Here is a 14,719-nt window from a genome sequence, read left to right as displayed (position 1 = left end):
TAGAGAAATAAAAGCGAAATACAGACATCCTTGATGTCTCTCTATTCCATCCCCAACCGTTCAGTGTCGGGTAAAAATGTCAGTGCAAATAAATGTTTGAGAATCGGCCCAAAGAAGAAGAAACAAAGTCACCCAAAACTGCCGAAACCCGGGACCTTTAGATCTTCAGTCTAACGCTCTCCCAACTGAACTATTTCGGCCCCACTGTAAGCAGTACTTTTGCGTCATCCTCTTGGAATAAAATCTAACCCCGGGTGGAATTGCCCCTCCCGCTCATTCCTCACTTCGGGAGAATGAGACCGACCATCAAGGAGAGATTTTCTGATCCTGTCGTTGAATCTCATTTATATGAAACATTCCTTGAACTCTCTGCCGGGGGGATTCAGAGCTGGGGTTCGCCATGAACCAGCTTCCCCTCAATTCCCAGCTTTATCAGTGAATCGAACAACAAACGCTCGACAGAGCTCAGGTTATATTAATAATGAAAACAGAAAATGCGGGAAACACTCAGCAGGTCAGGCAGCATCTGTGGAGAGAGAAACATCCTTTCAGGTCGATGACCTTTCATTAGAACTCTCTCCACAGATGCTGCCTGACCTGCTGAGTATTTCCAGCATTTTCTGTTTTTACTTCAGATTTCCAGCATCTGCAGTATTTTTCTTTTGTTTTACAGCTTGTATTAATGTTCTGCTGATGATATCTTAATATTATCTTGTTTTTGGGCCACTTTAATCAGGTTCATGGACAAATTCTTTCATCACCCCTTCTCCCACATCGCTTCTCTCTCTCATTCATTCTTTTCTCCTTTCAATCCAGAAGAGGGCGGGAATCAGAGCTCACCCCCCGAACCCTCCGCACACAGACCCCCGTCTACCACCCCGTGTGATCCAAGAGACAATTCAATACATTACACTCTGTATAAACACAGAAAGCTGACACACCAGGGGAGATCGCACGGTGTTGGACACGGAGTGCAATAAACTGAAGTGTTTATAAAAAGTTACAGATCACAACCCGTGTCTCTCTCTCTCTCCGCCCTCCCGGCCTGTGCTCTGTCATCTGATCTCACTCAATGTGTTGCTGATCATTTTCATCAACATCTTTGACTGTGGCAGCACAAGTTGGTGAAACCGTTAAAACAGCATCCGGTTCCTTGGCTTAATAAAAGAGAAATAGAGCACAAAAGCAAGGAAGTTATGTTAAACGTTTATAAATCACTGTTCAGGCCTCATCTGAAGTATTGTGTCCAATTCTGGGCACTATAATTTATTAAGGAGGTCAAGGTCTTGGAGAGGATGGAGAGGAGATTTACCAGAATTATACCAGGGGTGGGGTTTAGTTGTGTGGAGAGACTCGAGAACCTGGGATTGTTCTGCTTCGAGCAATGAAGGTTAAGGGTAGAAGTAATCCACGTGTTCAAAATTAAGAGGGGTTTTGATCGAGTAAATAAGGAGAAACTTCACCCACTGGCGGGAGGGTCGGCAACCAACGGACGCAGATTTAAGATAATTGGCAAAAGAACTAGAGGAAAATAAGCAGGTTTTTTTACACAGCAAATTGTTATGATCTGGAACGCACTGCCTTAAAGGATGGTGGAGCTCGATTCAATCGTAACTTTAAAAGGAGAACTGGATAAATACTTGAGTATCTCTCCACAGATACCACCTGACCTGCTGAGTGTGGCCAGCAGTTTCTGGGTTTATTTTTGTGCTTTCACTATCGCAGTTTTCCTGACAACCTGCAACTTGCCTCAAGGGCGCAGCTTCAAGCACAACTTTCTTGTGCTCTTCTCACACACAAGATCGCACTTTACTTTCCTACACACGCGCTTTAAAATCTGCCGTTTCCACACACAGCGTCCTGCACCACGAGAATTTGAAAGACCTTCCGCTCATGGCCTGCAATCGCTCCTTTTTCCCTACAGGCGCTCTTTACATTTATCCTATACTCGATTCAATCGCACGTTTCAACAGAACTATTAAGATCAAGGCGGAACACTTCCGATCTTACTGCACCGCCCCAACTTGCCAAATGTGAACCTTTCAACCGCCATTCGCAGCTCTGTAGCGCTGCCCGTCACTCACGCACATCAACTGCTGAGAGAAAAGAGCCAACAAGCATCAAAACAAAAACCAGTTCTTCAGTTACCATCCCCTGGATCACAAGATTCCCCAAGTAAATTTCGTGAACAATCGGGCGGCTGTCTTTCCAGAGACCAGCCCTGCTTTCGTCGTGTTTGTCTGTCGAGCGGTCACGCAGATCGAAATGTGTCGACTGATTTCAAGGCACAAATGAACATTGGTGTGAATGGGACATGTGCCCAATAGAAACAGCGGTCGGAGCAGAACAAACTTAAAGGAGTGAGATCGTGATAGTAAATGTTAGAGTCGGTAATGCCGCAGGAAAGTGTCCATGAAATGGAAGGAGGAAAGGAAAGGCGGCCGATTGACTGTGGAAGGAAGAAAAAGCTGGGAGAAGAGGCGGGTTTGAACTGTGGAACATCAAGTACAGGCATGTGACAGAGGTGGGATTTGACGGAATTGAAAGGTTTCACCAAAACATTTTTCTTTCATGTTCTAAAGATTGATTTCTTGCTGCATCCTCTCAGCATATGTGGCAAAGGAAAAAATCGGTAAATGAAACTCTGTGGAGACTCAGATTCGCTCCGATGTTACTGCGACCACAACGCAGAGTATGAACCACAAAACGATCACGACGCAGCACATGAGGTGTGGTAGTTGTGCCCCAACAACATTAATGGCACGCATGACACTGCTGAGAAAAGAAAGATTTTGGTGATGAGGCTAAAATAATTAACAGCAGCGGTGGGATTCGAACCCACGCCCTCGCAGAGACTGGAGCCTAAATCCAGCGGCTTTGACCGCTCGGCCACGCTACCGCTTCACAATGGTGTTGTTCAGAATCTCGGAACTGGTGATTGAAAAGCGGCTTTCCGACTCTGACCTTTGAGTCCAAGATTTTTGCCTTGAAAGAATCAAATAAAAGGGCTTTCTTTGCACTGTTCTTGCGACCAGGTGGCTGAGTGGTTGAGGTGATGGACTACTAATCCATTGAGCTTTGCCAGCATGGCTTTGTATCCCAGCCGCGCCATTATTGCCTTTTTTTAATCGTTCATGGGATGTGGGCGTCGCTGGCGAGGCCACCATTTATTGCCCATCCCGAATTGCCCTCGAGAAGGTGGTGGTGAGCCGCCTTCTTGAACCGTTGCAGTCCATGTGGTGAAGGTTCTCCCACAGTGCTGTTAGGTAGGGAGTTCCAGGATTTTGACCCAGCGACGATGAAGGAACGGTGATATATTTCCAAGTTGGGATGGTGTGTGACTTGGAGGGGAACGTGCAGGTGTTGTTATTCCCATGTGCCTGCTGCCCTTGTCCTTCTATATGTTAGAGGTCGTGGGTTTGGGAGGTGCTGTCGAAGAAGCCTTGGCGAGTTGCTGCAGTGCATCCTGTGGATGGTACACACTGCAGCCACAGTGCGCCGGTGGTGAAGGGAGTGAATGTTTAGGGTGGTGGATGGGGTGCCAATCAAGTAGGCTACTTTGTCCTGGATGGTGTCGAGCTTCTTGAGTGTTGTTGGAGCTGCACTCATCCAGGCAAGTGGAGAGTATTTCATCACACTCCTGACTTGTGCCTTGTCGATGGTGGAAAGGCTTTTGGGAGTCCGGAGGTGGGTCACTCACCACAGAATACCCAGCTTCTGGCCTACTCGTGTAGCCGCAGTATTTATATGGCTGGTCCAGTTAAGTTTCTGGTCAATGGAGACACCCAGGATGTTGATGGTGGGGGATTCGGCGATGGTAGTGCCGTTGAATGTCAAGGGGAGGTGGTCAGACTCTCTCTTGTTGGAGATTGTCATTGCCTGGCAATTGTCTGGCATGAATGTTACTTGCTACTTATGAGCCCAAGCCTGGATATTGTCCAGGTCTTGCTGCATGTGGGCACGGACTGCTTCTTATCTGTGGGTTTGCGAATGGAACTGAACACTGCGCAATCATCAGCAAACATCGCCATTTCTGACCTTATGATGGGGGAAAGGTCATTGATGAAACAGCTGAAGATGGTTGGGCCAAAGACACTGCCCTGAGGAACTCCTGCAGCAATGTCCTGGGGCTGAGATGATTGGCCTCCAACAACCACTACCATCTTCTTTTGTGCTCCGTCTGACTCCAGCCACTGGAGAGTTTTCCACTGGAGCGGCAGCTGAACGGTGGTCTCAATCTTTGTGACAAAATAGTCCAGGAGCTCCTCGCAATTTTTGTGGTGAGGGTGGAGGAGGCAGGGGGTGCAAGAAGTCGGTTTGTGGTCGAGAAGAGATACCGGGGGTATCTTTGGTTTCCTGGATAATCCTGGAATAGTGAGCAGTTTTCTGTCTCTCTCTGTTCAGGGCTGGTGAATTAGCCCGGGTCTGTTCACAACGCGATTCTGCGTTTTATTTCTTCCTCATTATTGTGGTTCTGACATCGAGGTGAGGATTTTAAAATCTGCTCGGAGATCAGTGAAATTAAATCGTAGAAAGTGAAAAAGTCCGAGTCAGTTTTTCACCGTATTTTCTTCATCCAATATTGCTGATAAATGAAAGTGAAGCTTCTAAAGGCAGACCTTCCCGTCGGGGAATTGACCCCAGTCTCCAGGGTGACAGACACTGATACTCACCATGATACCAACGAGGAACTGGTGCCGGAAGGGGATGTACGTTCACCACAGATGCTTCACGTTTCAGTAAATCTGTTTGAGATATTCTTTTGATGACAGTTTGTTTAACTTTCCACGGACCACTGTTGAAAGAAGATTTACCGACCACTTTTCCGTCTCATGTTGGATCATGATGTGGGGAGCGCGGGACAGAGTGAGACAGAGAAAGACCGACTCAAGAAAACATAGAAAACATGAGGCACATACACAGACAGATAGACACAGACACGCATACACATGGAGTGACTCAGAAATATGGAGAGACAGAACATGGATAATTTGGATGATTTTTGTTCTATTTCTGTGGTAGATTTCGTGAAATCTCACAGATCAATGAGCATAAAACTCGAGGTGCTCAATGCTGTGGAATTTTAATTCACTTCAGAATTATTAATTCCACAAGAAACTTGTTGAATTTTGAAACGCAGAGATGAACACGTTGATAAATGACGGGATCTGAAGTCTCTCAGATTCGAACCTGTGCGAGGGAAATGAATGAAATTTTAATCTGTCACCTTAACCACGAGTAAGTTAAAATCACAATCGCTCTGCATCCAGTTCCCAAACAGTCTCTGTTCAATAATATTCTGAAAGCGACAATCAGCTGTTTATTTTTCTCTGTAGTTTTTTTTAGGAAGAAGCTCGGCGAAGACATAAAATTAAAAGTTGGCGTCTTATAAATGCTCACCACGATAAGAGAGAGAAAGAACGAAAGAAAGACAGAGTCAGTTGTTCGTTGTCTAACAAAGAGAAGGAAATGTAAAAGGTTCTCTCAACAGTGGCCCGTGGAAAATTAAACAAACTGTCATCAAATAAATCGTTGAAGAAATTCACTGACACATTTTTAACACCATCTGGGGTGAGTGTAGAATCAATGTAGTAATTCCTCGTTAGTATAGTGGTGAGTATCCTCCCCTGGCACGCCGGAGACCGGGGTTCAATTCCCCCACGAAGAGTTTAAATTTTCGCCGCCTGTCAAAGTTTTTATCTGCAATATTGGATGTGGAAAATGCAGTGCAAAACTGACTCGGAGATTCCCACTTTCCTCAATTTAAATGAACTGATATTCCAGCGGTTTTAAAATCTGCTCTCCGCGTCACTCTTCACCTCGATCTAAGACTGGCTTCTGTGATGGTGGGGATATCGGGAGGAGGCCGAGATGGATCATCCACTCGGCACTTCTGGCTGAAGATGGTTGCTCACAGCTCAGCCTTGTCTTTTGCACTCACGTGCTGGGCTTTACCATCATTGAGGATGGGGATGTTCACAGAGCCTCCTCCCGTTAGTTGTTTAATTGACCACCACCATTCACAACTGGGTGTGGCAGGACTGCAGAAGATCCGTTGGTTGTGGGATCGCTTAGCTCTGTCTATAGCATGCTGCTTCTGCTGTTTGGCAAGTAGTCCTGTGTTACTTTCAGGTTATTGGTGGGTGTGTGTTTGTGTGTACATGCCGGTGTGTCTGTGTGTGAGTGTGTATGTAGCTATGAATGTGTGTGTTTGTGTATGTGTGAATATGTCTGCGTGTGTCTCACTTGTTCTACCCGTTTCTGAGTGTCTCTCTTTCTTTCTTTCTGTCACTTTTTCCCTGTTCCCCACATAATTTTTCTCTGGACCTTGACTAACAAAGAGAGAGAAAATAAGTCTCCTTTCAACAGTGGCATGTGGAAAGTTAAACAAACTGTCATCATAGAAGTAGTTAAAACAGATTCACTGAAACATGCATCCTTTTCATTGCTGTATGTGAGATCTTCCGAGTCTGCTTTCTCATCTGCGCCTGTTCCGAGACCTGTCTCTCTCTGTATCTCCATCTTTTTTCTTTCTGTCTGTCTGTCTCTCTCTCTCGATCGGTCTCTCGCTGGTGACTCAGACCCGGTCTGTCCACAGTGCGACTCCGCATTTTATTTTTTGTCGATCATTGTGGTTCTCACATCGAGCTGAAGCGTGAGGCAGAGAGCAGATTTTAAAATCACTGTGGAATCGGGACAGATCGAGTCAGTTTTTCTTTGTCTTTTCAACATCAATGAAAGTGAAACTTCTAAAGCAGCAATAACCTCCTCGGTGGGGAATTGAACCCCGGTCTCCCGCGTGACAGGCGGGGATACTCACCACTACACTAACGAGGAATCGATGCTGGTTGTGACCGTTCATTCACCACAGATGCTTCATGTTTTACTGACTCTTTTTGAACTACTATTTGATGACAGTTTGTTTAATTTTCCACGGGCCACTGTTGAAAGACGGAGACACAGAGAGAGACAGGTCTCGGAACAGGCGCAGATGAGAAAGCAGACTCGGAAGATCTTCTCTTTGTTCGATTATGTCCAGAGTAAAATTATGTGGGGAGCGCGGGAGAGAGTGGGAGAGAAAGAAGGAGAAACAGATGCATTCAGGAAAACATGGAAAATGTGAGACACACACAGACACACGCATGCATCGACAGACAGATACATACACACAGAAAGACACACCTACACAAAGAAACACACACATACGCATACAGATGAACATACAGTGACTTAGACATACGGAGAGACAGACCATAGGTAATTTGGACGATTTTTAAAATTCTTTCATGGGATGTGGGCATTGCTGGCAAGGCCAGCAGGTATTGCTCATCCCCAATTGCCCTTGAGAAGGTGGTGGTGAGCCTCCTTCTTCAACCGCTGCAGTCTGTGTGGTGATGGTTCACCCACAGTGCTGTTAGATGGGGAGTTCCAGGATTTTGACGCAGCGACGATGTACTTCCAAGTCAGGATGGTGTGTGAATTGAAAGGGATGTGCAGGTGGTGTTGTTCCCGTGCACCTGCTGCCCTTTTCCTTCTCGGTGGTCGATGTCGCGGGTACTTTTGTGCTCGGTATGACTCCAGAAACTGGAGAGTTTTCCACTGGAGCGGAAGCTGAACAGATGGTCTCAATCTTAGTGACAGAATAGTCCATGAGCTCCTCGCAATTTTTGTGGTGAGGGTGGAGGAGGCAGGCGGGGGGGGGGGGGGGGGGGTCCAAGAAGTCGTTTTGTCTCGAGAAGAGATACCGGGTGTATCTTTACATTCCAGGATGATCCTGGAATAATGAGCAGTTTTCTGTCTCTCTCTGTTTAGGGCTGGTGAATTAGCCCGGGTCTGTTCACAGAGCGATTCTGCGTTTTATTTCTTCCTCATTATTGTGTTCTGATATCGAGGTGAAGAGTGAGGCAGAGAACAGATTTTAAAATCTGCTGGAATATCAGTGAAATTAAATCATGGAAAGTGGAAAAGTCCGAGTCAGTTTTTCACTGTATTTTCCTCATCCGATGTTGCAGATAAATGAAAGTGAAGCTTCGAAAGGCAGACCTTCCCGTCGGGGAATTGACCCCAGTCTCCAGGGTGAGAGACACTGATACTCACCATGATACTAACGAGGAACTGGTGCCGGAAGGGGATGTACGTTCACCACAGATGCTTCATGTTTCAGTGAATCTGTTTGAACTGTTCATTTGATGACAGTTTGTTTAACTTTCCACGGACCACTGTTGAAAGAAGAATTACCGACCACTTTTCCATCTCATGTTGGATCATGATGTGGGTAACGCGGGAGAGAGTGAGACAGAAAGAGACATCTTCTCAGGAAAATATAGAAAATATGAGGCACATACACAGACAGACAGACACGCAGAAACAGATACACATGGAGTGACTCAGAAATACTGAGAGACAGAATATGGATAAATTGGCTGATTTTTGTTCTATTTCTGTCGTAGATTTCGTGAAATCTTGCAGATCAATTAAAATGAGCATAAAACTTGAGGTGTTCAAAGCCGTGGAATTTTAATTCACTCTGTTTGTGTGTATATGTCTGTGTGTGAGTGTTTATGTAGCTAGGAATGTGTGTGTTTGTGTATGTGTGAATATGACTATGTCTGTCTCACTTGTTATACAGGTTTCTGAGTGTCTCTCTCTCTTTCTTTCTTTCTGTCACTTTTTCCCTGCTCACCACATCATTTTCCTCTGGACCTTGACTAACAAAGAGATAGAAAGTAAGTCTTCCTTCAACAGTGGCACGTGGAACGTTAAACAAATTGTCATCAAAGAAGTAGTTAAAATAGATTCACTGAAACGTGCATCATTTTCATTGCTGTATGTGAGATCTTTCATGTCTGCGCCTGTTCCGAGACCTGTCTCTCTCTGTTTCGGGCTGGTGACAGCGCGATTCTGCGTTTTATTTCTTGCCCATCATTGTGGTTCTGACATCGAGCTGAAGCGTGAGGCAGAGAGCAGATTTTTAAAATCGCTGTGAAATCAATTTGTGGAAGTGGGAAAGGCCGAGTCAGTTTTTCATTGTATTTTCAACATCCAATATTGCAGATAAATAAAAGTGAAGCTTCGAAAGCAGCAATAACCTCCTCGTCGGGGAATTGAACCCCGGTCTCCCGCGTGACAGGCGAGGATACTCACCACTATACTAACGAGGAAGTGGTGCAGGCTTTTAACGTACATTCACCACAGATGCTTCACATTTCAGTGAATCTGGTTCGATCAAGGGTTCGATCAAGATGAAATCTCCCTCGACACAGTCACAGAGGATGTAATTTGTGAATTTGACAAGGGTCGTTTCAGTACTGTGGCAGGAGTGGAAGCCTGATTGGAGGGATTCAAACATGGTGTTGTAGGAAAGATGGACACGGAATAAGGAGGCAAAAACACATTGAAGGACTTTGGAGAGGAAAGGGAGGTGGGAGATGGGGCGGTCTTTTGAAAGGACAGAGGGTCAAGGGTGTGTCTTTTGAGAAGGAGGGTGATGACGGCAGATTTGATGAGGAGGGGGCAGTACCTGAGGAGAGGGGACCGTTAACAATGTCAGCAAACATGGGCCAGGAAAGGAGGTTGTGTATTCAGAAGTTTGGAGGGAATAGGGTCGAGGGAGCAGGAGGTGGGTCTCATGGTCAAGATGAGCTCAGAGAGGGCATGAGGGGAGATAGGAGAGAAACTTGGTGGGCTAGGGGAAGGGAGGGGAACGGCAGAGGCAGTTGAATGGATGGTCTCAATCTTAGTGACAAAGAAGTCCGTGAGCTCCTCGCACTTGTTGTTGGAGGTGAGGGTGGAGAGGGGATGGCAGAGGGGCTTAAGAAGATGGTTTGTAGTGAAGAGAATCCGGGGGTTATCTTTACATTCCAGGATGATCCTGGAATAGTGAGCAGTTTTGTCAGAGGAGACAGGACCCGATAGTGCTTTATGTGGTTCAGCCAGATCTGGCGATGAATGGCCAAAGAATAGACAGTTGGGAATTTGAAAGTGCCGTTGTAAGTGACTTGGGGGGAGAGTTTTTTCCAGGGATGAACACAGAAGGAAGTGGGTTAGTCCCACTCCCCGGCTCTTTCCCCACAGCCCTGTGAATTTTTTCCGGTCAAGTATTTATCCAATTCCCTTTCGAAAGTTACTATTGAACCTGCTTCCACCTCCCTTTCAGGCAGTGCATTCCCGATCATAAAAACTCGCTGCGTAAAAAAATCTCTCCTCATTCCTCCCGCCCGTGGCTTTTTTTCCCATTTATTTTTAATCTGTGTCCTCTGGTTATTAACCCTCCCATCACTGGAAACAGTTTCTCCTTATTTCGTCTGTCAAAACCTTTCATAATTGTGAACACCGACATTAAATCGCGCCTTAACCTTCTGGGTGTTGTCTCAGTGCCCTTCCTGTTGATTCCTCCTTCCATTCCCATGTGGTCTGGTGGTAAGGATTCCTGGTTTTCCTGCAGGTGGCGTGGGTTCAACTCCCGGTGTAGGAATAACAACCTTTTAATCCCAGCCTCCCAATTTGCCTGCAGTCCGAGCTATGGCTGCTGCTTCCTCCCTCGCTTCTGTGTCAGTCCCACAATCACACTGAGAAATGAGGCAGACCACAGCTCTTAAAGGGACACTGCACCAAAAACACAGTCCCACAAGCTGAAGGGAAGCAAGCAACAATCTCCCGACAGGTCACTCAGCAGCTCATGGCCAAGTATTTGTCTACAATCCTTTTATTATTTACTGTAAAGCCCGAGTCTCAGTGAAACACACACAGAACATTCTGGAAACACTGGGAGCTGGAACCCACACCCTTCTAAACGCCAGCCTGACTCCTTGGTGTTACTCTCACACCCGGCGAGTCATGAACCAGATTGTGCCACTCCCAGACTAACTGATGACCACAGCCTCAGCCCTGGATCCCAGTCTGCACCATAACCGCAGCCTGTTTTGCTAACAAGTCTATTATGTGACACTTTATCCTCCCGTAGTCTCTCCCTGCATAGAAACTCCCCGACCCATAGAAAGTGGGGTGGGATTCCTGAGTTCATTCTGTGATGTGCATTGGCGGAGTGGGACTGCATGGATTGATCTTCCATAGAGCCGGTAATCACTCGATGGGCCGAATGGCCTCCTTCCGTGCTGTAACCTTGCTATGATTCTATGATTCCATATGGGTGGAGAGGGTTACAAGGAAGTGATCGGAGATGGCCTTATCCATGATTGAGACGATGGGAGTAGAGAGGCCACGTGAGATGGCAAGGTCGAGGGGGTGGCCATGAATATGGGTCGGGGAGTTTCTATGCAGGGAGAGATTAAGGGAGGATAAAGTATCACATAATAGACTTGTCAGCAAAATTGAAGCCCATGGGATTAAAGGGACAATGGCAGCGTGGATACAAAATTGGCTCAGGAGCAGTAAACAGAGAGTAGTGGTGAACGGTTGTTTTTCAGACTGGAGGCAAGTATACAGTGGTGTCCCCCAGGGCTCGGTATTAGGACCACTGCTCGTTTTGATATATATTAATGACCAGGACGTGGGTGTACAGGGTATAATTTCAAAGTTTGCAGATGACAGGAAACTCAGAAATGTAATAAACAATGTTGAGGATAGTAACAGACTTCAGGAGGACATGGACAGACTGGTGAAATGGGTAGAAACATGGCAGATGAAATTTAATACAGAGAATTGTGAAGCGATACATTTTGGTAGGAAGAATGAGGAGATGTAATGTAAACTAAATGGAACAATTTTAAATGGAGTGGACGAATAGAGAGACCTGGGGGTGTAGTTACACAAATCTTTGAAGGTGGCAGGACAAATTGAGAAGGCTGTTTAAAAAATCAAGTGGGGCCCTTGGCTTTATTAATTGAGGCAATTAAGGAATTGATACAAAATCTTGATAAAACACTGGTTAGGCCTCAGCTGGAGTATTGTTTTCAATTCTGGGCACCAAATATTAGGAAGGATGTCAAGGCCTTAGAGAGGATGCAGAGGAGATTTACTAGAATGGTGCCAGGAATGAGGGACTTCAGTTCTGTGGAGAGACTGGAGAAACTGGGGCTGTTCTCCTTAGAGCAGAGAACATAAAGGGGAGATTTGATAGAGGTGTTCAAAATTGTGAAGGGTTTTCAAAGAGTAAAGAAGGAGAAACTTTCCAGTTGCAGAAGGGCAGTTACAGGTCAGATCGGGAGCAAAGCTCCCTCCACACTGTGACATCAAACACTCCCAGGGAAGGTACAGCACGGGATATATGCAGATGTAACTCCCTCTACACTGTCAAATCAAACACTCACACGGCAGGTACAACACGCGTTAGATACACAGTAATGCTTCCTCTACACTGTGCAGTTTAGATCTCGCCTCAGATTTCAGATAAAAGGTTGGTTTCCTGGACACTCTGCTTGTGTCTCTCTGTATCTCTGTACTCAGTTACACCGCTCTCTACCTCCCTCTGCTGGTGTCTCTCTGTATCGCTGTACTAAGTTACACCGCTCTCTACCTCCCTCTGCTGGTGTCTCTCTGTATCGCTGTACTAAGTTACACCGCTCTCTACCTCCCTCTGCTGGTGTCTCTCTGTATCTCTGTACTCAGTTACACCGCTCTCTACCTCCCTCTGCTGGTGTCTCTCTGTATCTCTGTACTCAGTTACACCGCTCTCTACCTCCCTCTGCTGGTGTCTCTCTGTATCTCTGTACTCAGTTACACCGCTCTCTACCTCCCTCTGCTGGTGTCTCTCTGTATCTCTGTACTCAGTTACACCGCTCTCTACCTCCCTCTGCTGGTGTCTCTCTGTATCTCTGTACTCAGTTACACCGCTCTCTACCTCCCTCTGCTGGTGTCTCTCTGTATCTCTGTACTCAGTTACACCGCTCTCTACCTCCCTCTGCTGGTGTCTCTCTGTATCTCTGTACTCAGTTACACCGCTCTCTACCTCCCTCTGCTGGTGTCTCTCTGTATCTCTGTACTCAGTTACACCGCTCTCTACCTCCCTCTGCTGGTGTCTCTCTGTACTCAGTTGCACCGCTCTCTCCCTCCGTCTTTTTTCTTTTCTGTTTTTCTTTTTTTCTAAAGAAACTTATGAAATAGGACAATGGAAGTGATTGAATGAAAGGAGGATCAGAAAGATATTGAGTTTTTTTCTGAAAGACATCCAATCGTATCACAACAGCGACTCATTGAATTGGAGTCAGGTGACTGCAGTGTATAAAAGGTGTTGGTTGGTGGGTAAAGTGATAGTTCAATTGTTTGGTATCATGGGGGATTTTGTAGTGAGAGGTTTGTTCCTGGTGCTGGTGTTAGTTGGAGTGGTTTGTTGCTCTGATATTTGGGAACAGTTTAGAGGCCAGAGAGTCCCTCCTCATGTCCCTCCCTTTGGTTCCCATTTCAGTGTGTCTGAGGGGAGAAGTCTGTCCCCACTGCAGACTGTGATGGTGCAGTGTGGAGAGCAGAACCTGCTGGTGAGGGTAGACATGGATTTATTTGGAACCAGGCATCTGATTAAAGCTACTGACCTGACCCTGGGGACAGCAGGTTGTTGGCCAACTGGGATCTACTCTCAGAACCACACTGTCCTCTTTGACTATGGGCTCCATGAATGTGGCAGCAGATTGCAGGTAATGTGATTCCTCAACTCTTGCTCCAATTTCACTGTGTAGATTACTGCCCACTTTGAACTCATTAACATCGGGTGAAACTCCAGCCACTGAGGAGATCCCTGAATGAAATCTGTGTATAAATTCTTGCCCACTGTTAAATATCACCGTGTGAAACTAATTCTTTATATTGACATGTCAATCTTAGCTTTATATTTAAAAAGAACTTCAACTTGTCACTGAGGGACTGCATCTTTCTTAAATGGGTCATTGCTACTCTCTAACTGAGATTCAATTCTATTGACATTGAACCTTCACCTACATTTCTCCAAACCACTCTGTTCTTTTGTGCCTCAATTGATTTATCTTTTCTGTGCCTTCTCGTGGATATTCAGGCCTCTTGCATCAACTTGTGGTCAATGAATGTTTAGTGTGGAAGTTCCTGTTGAGACTTCTCTTGAAAGATGAAACAAGTGGAATAATAATTGGGATACAATGAATTAAAGGGGAACTCCACCTTTGGTTATTACACCTGCCAATCCCCTTGATTCCACAGACACAGATGAGGTTTAAAAGTGGTGATGTTTTGTGCTCCATATTAAGGTTAACTTGAAGCCCCTTAAGGTGAAAGCTCTATTCTATATGGAAAGACTGCTCATCAATTCCGACAGTGCCAATCATTTCAGGGGTTTCTGACTGCAGGCCTGAAGTCCCCTGAAATAGAAGGTGGACTGAGCAGAGTAACAGAGGCTGCTCCAGGAAACTTCAACCAATGGTGGAGCTGCTTCAATCATGTGTCATTGAGGAACAGCTGAAACCCCTCAAACTGCTGCTTAACAGGGTAGGAAAATGACCAGAAACAGCTTTTGTCCAATGAGACCAGCTCTTCATTCCTTAACCTGATGTCTTTCAGATGGCTGGAGATTTCCTGGTCTACACCACCCACCTGAACCACACCCCAAATGCTCGTGGATCTGTCATTGTGAGAACTAATGGAGCAGTCATTCCCATTGAGTGCCACTATTTTCGGTAAGAATCTTTGCTCTATTGCAAATAATGTCTACAGCAGGTGCAGTTCTCTGAAGTTGTCCTGAAATTACACTCCTGTCCTTCCAGGAAGGGCAATGTGAGCAGTGACCCTATCAAGCCCA

General features: G+C 45.9%; 2 non-coding genes across 2 annotated transcripts; both read right to left on the bottom strand.

Annotated features, from left to right (window-relative positions):
• Positions 1 to 2,817: 2,817 nt before the first annotated feature.
• On the bottom strand, positions 2,818 to 2,899 carry trnal-uag (transfer RNA leucine (anticodon UAG)). Its single transcript has one exon. It is a non-coding gene; the product is annotated as a tRNA-Leu (tRNA).
• Positions 2,900 to 9,089: 6,190 nt separating this feature from the next.
• On the bottom strand, positions 9,090 to 9,161 carry trnad-guc (transfer RNA aspartic acid (anticodon GUC)). Its single transcript has one exon. It is a non-coding gene; the product is annotated as a tRNA-Asp (tRNA).
• Positions 9,162 to 14,719: the final 5,558 nt, after the last annotated feature.

This window comes from Heptranchias perlo, chromosome 35, assembly GCF_035084215.1.
Source record: "Heptranchias perlo isolate sHepPer1 chromosome 35, sHepPer1.hap1, whole genome shotgun sequence".
In the NCBI taxonomy this organism is placed as follows: Eukaryota; Metazoa; Chordata; class Chondrichthyes; order Hexanchiformes; family Hexanchidae; genus Heptranchias; species Heptranchias perlo.
This window is presented reverse-complemented; position numbering and strand designations above follow the sequence as displayed.